Source organism: Coregonus clupeaformis, chromosome 21, assembly GCF_020615455.1.
Source record: "Coregonus clupeaformis isolate EN_2021a chromosome 21, ASM2061545v1, whole genome shotgun sequence".
Lineage (NCBI taxonomy): Eukaryota > Metazoa > Chordata > Actinopteri > Salmoniformes > Salmonidae > Coregonus > Coregonus clupeaformis.
Genome location: NC_059212.1, coordinates 21,652,621 through 21,659,523, shown reverse-complemented (window position 1 = coordinate 21,659,523; position 6,903 = coordinate 21,652,621).

Here is a 6,903-nt window from a genome sequence, read left to right as displayed (position 1 = left end):
TGAACAAGGTGCACCCAATGACTGTATATGGGTGCAACATAGCTACAACATACATGTAACTGCCAAAATAAAACTGTTTTCCACATCTAGCTAGTCTTTTTTGCTACATAGCTACCTAGTCCGTCATAGTTGGCAGACATGGTAGTTGCCAGTGTTTATCAGGTGGCTACAGGTTTTTGACATTGATAGCAGGTTAGCTATAATACACAAATCGAATGTCTTATGCCAGGGGTTCCCAAACTTTTTGGCCCACTACCCCATTTTGATATCTGAAAATTCTCGCGACCCCAACCATGTGAAAGAATTTGGTCATTAACAGCCAATGTTTACTTTTTTATTTGGGGCTGTGGCAGTCAATTGAAAAACATTCTAACAGTATTTCTGATTGTCTTCTCAACTCACCATCATATACTTTTAATGTGGGGCAGTCAAGTGGAAATTAGTCTGACATAATGTCTCTTATCTTACCACCACTAATGAGATGGGTGTGCTTGATGTATGTCGCGTAGGAGCTTCTCAAAGTCAGGGGGCGTGGTCGACAGTGGATCGATTTTTGGTTTTAAAGCAGACGAGAGCACTGAATCCAGCTTCAGATATGAGCTGGCGAAGGGTACCATGAGTTTTATGGTGCTTTCAAGACAACTGGGAACTCTGAAAAATGATAGGTCAAATCATGACATCAGTGATCTCCATGTTGGAAATTCGGAGCTCTAGAAAGAGGCCGAGTTGGAATTCCGAGTTGGATGACTGTTCAAAAAAGAAATCCCAGTCGGAGCTAGTTTTTTTCCCAAGTTCCCAGTTGTCTTGAACGCACTGAAGTCGGAAGTCTGAGATTTCCGAGTTCCCAGTTCCCAGTTGTTTTGAACGCCGCAGTAATGCTCAGAGGGAGATGGCAGGGTATTCCCTTTGAGTCAGAAACCAAAAGTCCTCCGTAGTGACCCGTGAATGCGTTGCCTGCAGCATTCCATCACATGACAGCTCGATCAGATGTTCGATTTCACTTACCGGCATGTCAACTGAGCCAGGAATTTGGAAATTCTCCCGCGACCCCATTTTCATATCAAGTGACCCCACATGGGGTTGCGACCCCTAGTTTGGGAACCTCTGTCTTATGCTGTCTGCTATTTTATGAAAAACCTACCATGACACATTCCTTAAAATGCATTGCTAGTTTTAACTGTCAACCAGAAACGACAATGGTAGCAAGCTACTAGCAATAATCATTACCTTTTCCCACCTGTGTGTACTGTTTGGTTTGCATAAGGTTCATGTGCCAGACGTCCCGATATTTTCAAACATGTTTGATTTTATCGGCACAAAATCTGCAGTGCTATTGTAATGTGAAATCTCCAATGTGAAACAACAAGTTTTGAGAACGGTGATCAGCAATAGCCAATGAGAGCTCGCCAGAGCAGATGCCAGTGACATGATAACGTTGTTTCGCATCACCCAGTATGTGTAGACTCTCAAGCAGGAGCGATGATTACTACTAGTATGTGTGTGTACTTGCCTTTAACCAAAGCCAAAGTGTCAAATCGTTACAGCTCTGAAGTGCACAAGCAATGTTATTTAATTCAAAATGTTGGCTAGACATTTCAACTCTGTATGGCAAGCGTGAATGTCTGAATGAAAACGTTTATGAGGCTGCTTTGAGCAGTGGTGTAAAGTACTTAAGTAAAAATACTTTAAAGTAATAATAATAATAATATGCCATTTAGCAGACGCTTTTATCCAAAGCGACTTACAGTCATGTGTGCATACATTTTTACATATGGGTGGTCCCGGGGATCGAACCCACTACCCTGGCGTTACAAACGCCGTGCTCTACCAATTGAGCTACAGAGGACGGGTATCTGTACTTTACTTTACTATTTATATTTTTGCCAACTTTTACTTTTACTTCACTACATTCCTAAAGAAAATAATGTACTTTTTACTCCATACATTTTCCCTGACACCCAAAAGTACTTGATACATTTTGACAGGAAAATGGTCTAATTCACACACTTATCAAGAGAACATCGCTGGTCATCCCTACTGCCTCTGATCTGGTGAACTCACTAAACACAAATGCTTCGTTTGTAAATTATGTCTGAGTGTTGGAGTGTGCCCCTGGCTATCTGTCAATAACAAATTAAAATAAATTGTGCCGTCTGGTTTGCTTAATATAAAGAATTTGAAATGGTTTATACTTTTACTTTTGATACTTAAGTACATTTTAGCAATTCCATTTACTTTTGATACTTAAGTATATTTAAAACCAAATACTTTTAGACTTTTACTCAAGTAGTATTTTACTGGGTGACTGGGTGGAGTCATTTTCTATTAAGGTATCTTTACTTTTACTGAAGTATGACAATTGAGTAATTTTTCCACCACTGGCTTTGAGGCACACAGTGTTGCCAACTCCTCAGTAAGGAAAGTAGCTATTGGCTGTCCTAAAAGTCGCTAGAAGTCGCTAAATGATGTCATCACCTAATTTGCGTAATTGGCCATGTGCATGTAATTGTGATGGATGATGTAGGAGAGAGGAATAACATCATGGGAGAGACAAAAAGTGAGGTAAAAACACCCTACATTTACATCCCGCCCTGAATGTAAGCCAGGGCGGGATCAGCCAGGGGTGGCTTCCCCCATGCGGGATTCATTTGCAGTCTGAACATGGAGGGGTGAACATCTCCTGTTCTGACTGCAGCTGGGAGGGACTGCTGCGCGAGGACTGGGCCGCCTGTGAGCGCTTTGGGACGGGGGTGGGGCCTGTGAGCGCTTTGGGACGGGGGCAGCACCCGCTGCTCGTTGAGAAGAGTAAGAACGATACGTACTTTCGCGTCAGTCTCCAAAAGTCTCCAATAACACCAGAAAAAGTCGCTAGATTTGTCGCTAGTCGCTTTTTTGAAAATGTGTCGCTAGAGGGGTCTGAAAACTCGCTAAATATAGCGACAAAGTCGCTAAATTGGCAACACTGGAGGCACAGCTCGTTGAAGCTAAGTCTAATCTAATCACATCGTTTTCGCGAGACAGCGTGGTATCGACAATCCTCACGATCAAGTGAAGAATCTTGTAGTGTGCGACACCCAGTCTGTGCCACATCGTTTAGTGTGCTCACCACTATGTTGGCAAGACAGGAAAGACGGTCGTTTAATGTGAGAGGCTCAGCGATGTTAGGATTTTGAAAGTTATGTAGCGTACACCCACTTACGCTTTTTGCCTTCCCCAGCATGGAGCAACGTTGCATAAACGTTCTGTAGTATTATGGCACTATAGTGACAACTAGTGGCAAACATACAGAACTGACATTATTTTCTTTTTTTTTATGCAGAAAGAACACACGTTGTTGAGGTCTGCGTTCTTCCCATGAACGGACATATTTACACACATCAAATGAGGACAAATGTGAGTACAGTGCATTCGGAAAGTATTCAAACCCCTTCCCTTTTCCACATTTTGTTATGTTACAGCCTTATTCTAAAATTGATTAAATAAAACATGTCCCTCCTCAATCTACACAAAATACCCCATAATGACAATGTAAAAACAGGTTTTTAGAAATGTTTGCAAATGTATTAACAATTAAAAACAGAAATACCTAATTCACATAAGTATTCAGACCCTTTGCTATGAGACTCGAAATTGAGCTCAGGTGCATCCTGTTTCCATTGATCATCCTTGAGACATTTCTACAACTTGATTGGAGTCCACCTGTGGTAAATTCAACTGATTGGACATGATTTGGAAAGGCACACACCTGTCTATATAAGGTCCCACAATTGACAGTGCATCTCAGAGCAAAAACCAAGCCATGAGGTCGAAGGAATTGTCCGTAGAGCACCGAGACAGGATTGTGTCGAGGCACAGATCTGGGAAAGAGTACCAAAGCATTTCTGCAGCATTGAAGGTCCCCAAGAACACAGTGTCTTCCATCATTCTTAAATGGAAGAAGTTAGTAACCACCAAGACTCTTCGTAGAGCTGGCCACCCAGCCAAACTGAGCAATCGGGGGAGATGGGACTTGGTCAGGGAGGTGACCAAGAACCTGATGGTCACTCTGACAGAGCTCCAGAGTTCCTCTGTGGAGATGGGAGAACCTTCCAGAAGGACAACCATCTCTGCAGCACTCCACCAACCAGGCCTTTATGGTAGAGTGGCCAGATGGATGCCACTCCTCAGTAAAAGGCACTTGACAGAACACTTGACTCATTCTCACCATGAGAAACAAGATTCTCTGGTCTGATGAAACCAATATTGAACTTTTTGGCCTGAATGCCAAGCGTGACGTCTTGAGGAAACCTGGCACCATCACTATGGTGAAGCATGGTGGTGGCAGCATCATGCGGTGGGGATGTTTTTCAGTGGCAGGGACTGGGAGACTAGTCAGGATCGAGGGAAAGATTAACAGAGCAAAGTACAAAGAGATCCTTCATGAAAACCTGCTCCAGATCGCTCAGGACCTCAGACTGGGGCAAAGATTCACCTTCCAACAGAACAACGACCCTAAGCACACAGCCAAGAAAATTCAGGAGTGGCTTCGGGACAAGTCTCTGAATGTCCTTGAGTGGTCCAGCCAGAGCCCGGAATCGAACGTCTCTGGAGAAACCTGAAAATAGCAGTGCAGCAACGCTCCCCATCCAACCTGACAGAGCTTGAGAGGATCTGCAGAGAAGAATGGTAGAAACTCCCCAAATACAGGTGTGCCAAGCTTGTAGCGTCATACCCAAGAAGACTCGAGGCTGTAATCGCTGCCAAAGGTGCTTCAACAAAGTACTGTGTAAAGGGTCTGAATACTTATGTAAATGTAATATTTCCATTTTTTATTTGTAATACATTTGCAAACATTTCTAAACCTGTTTTTGCTTTGTCATTATGGGGTATGGTGTGTTGATTGATGAGGGAAGAAAACAATTTAATCCATTTTAGAATAAGGCTGTAACGTAATAAAACGTGGAAAAAGTCAAGGGGTCTGAATACTTTCCGAATACACTGTACAAATAGTACAAGTCTCTATCACACATGTCCACACAACCTGCAGAAAGAAGGGAAGGTTTCTAATTACCCTTCACACACACACACACACACACACACACACACACTAGTTACATCATTTAAGTACAATGTGAGTTGTTATAACGACTTACCTTTACAAGTTGTTTGCAATTACCTTTGCTGAACTACAAGATGGATTCTCATTTTTACCCTTATACTGCTTAACCCCCTGTATTCGCCATTTATCTTTTGGTGAATGATTGGACTTATACAGCCTGCCACATCCAACTCAAGATACACACAAGACCTTGTCAATTTTGTTTTGTTTTTAAATGACTAAAGTCTGACCCCTGGTGGACAATATAAATTGCAAGCAAACTCAGAACGCTGTCCATGGTGCTGAATATCCAAACAATAGAGTCAGAAACAGAAGGAAAAAAACACAGGAGAGGAGATTAGCAATAATTCAATGGAATACTTTTACTGCACCATATGGAACAAAATAGATCTCCCCGTAAAAGCCTTCACTTGAACAGATTGCCCTCATAAGATGTTAAACACAATTGGAATCAGTTATTAATAGACTTCCGTAACAGAGACAGGCGTAGCTGCAACCTATTGCTGCCTAAATATACGCAATGAGGCAACCACATGGGACTATGGGGATAAAAGACAAGGGCCTTTGTATTTGTTTGAAGTAAAAAATAAAGTAGAAAAAGCAGGCAAAAACAGTTACTGCCATATTATGTACTAAATGTTCAGGTTATACAGTACATAATCATTTTAAAGAGATGCACATATCTACTGATAGTAATGGGTAAAAGGTACAGTATTGTGATTTGAATCCAACCTGCAGCTGTCTATGGTGCACCAGATTGGGCAATTGTATTAGTGCAAGGTTTGCAACTGTTAGGCTATCTTCCTGCAGGAATAAAACAGAAGGTAGCTCAAAAAGGTAAAATAAATGTAAAAAGAGGGAATGATTTCAAAAAAATATTTTTAGTCATTTAGCAGACGCTCTTATCCAGAGCGACTTACAGTTTTAGTGAGTGCATACAATTTTCATACTGGCCCCCCGTGGGAATCGAACCCACAACCCTGGCGTTGCAAGCGCCATTCTCTACCAACTGAGCTACAGGAGGCCAGTATGTGTAGAGCAGTTTGAGGGTAGCCTCTTAAATTTCCCTTCTTAAAAAGACAGATGCACACTTGCTCAAGCGCTTAGTAAACCTGACCTTTAAAAACAGCTATCTTTAGGTCTTGCACATGACTTGCTCCAACTTTTTTTGTTTGAATAGCAAGGTAGTATAATAATATACCTTAATGATACAGGGTAACATAGTCTTGATCTAAATAGCAAAACCAATTATAATCATTTTCATTGTATGTAAGATGAATGATGCCATTTGACTCTCTGCTGTACAGCATGAAAGGTGTCCAATCAAAAACACATATTTTGACCAATGTGTAAAATAATGTTCCAATTGTGTAGATAATCCTCTAAGAAAACCAATGTTCCGTGCCTCATGTCTCTTTCACAATCCGTTCAAAAGTAATTGGCATTTTTACCCTTGTAGGATGGCCAGAAGGGTGACAAAATCAATGTAGGCCATTGAAAAAAATTGGTAAACCTATCAGGAAAATTGTCTCGCGTCAGCTAGGCTGGATTCTGTACAAGAATTAAGTCTACTGACTACCTGACAGTCTCACTTTCCCGTTGAACTTGTCATCTTTCTTCTCGAATCCTCAGGACATAAAACTCAATATAGAGGTAAGATGGATATCGATTTTGAGACATGACATGTAGTATTTTCATATTTTAGTATACGCTTTTCATATTAATTCTAAATTCCTGTTCTTTTTCAAAGATTTCTCACAAAAACAAGCGTATCCTAGTGAAATATCAACTGAGCGTATACCAAC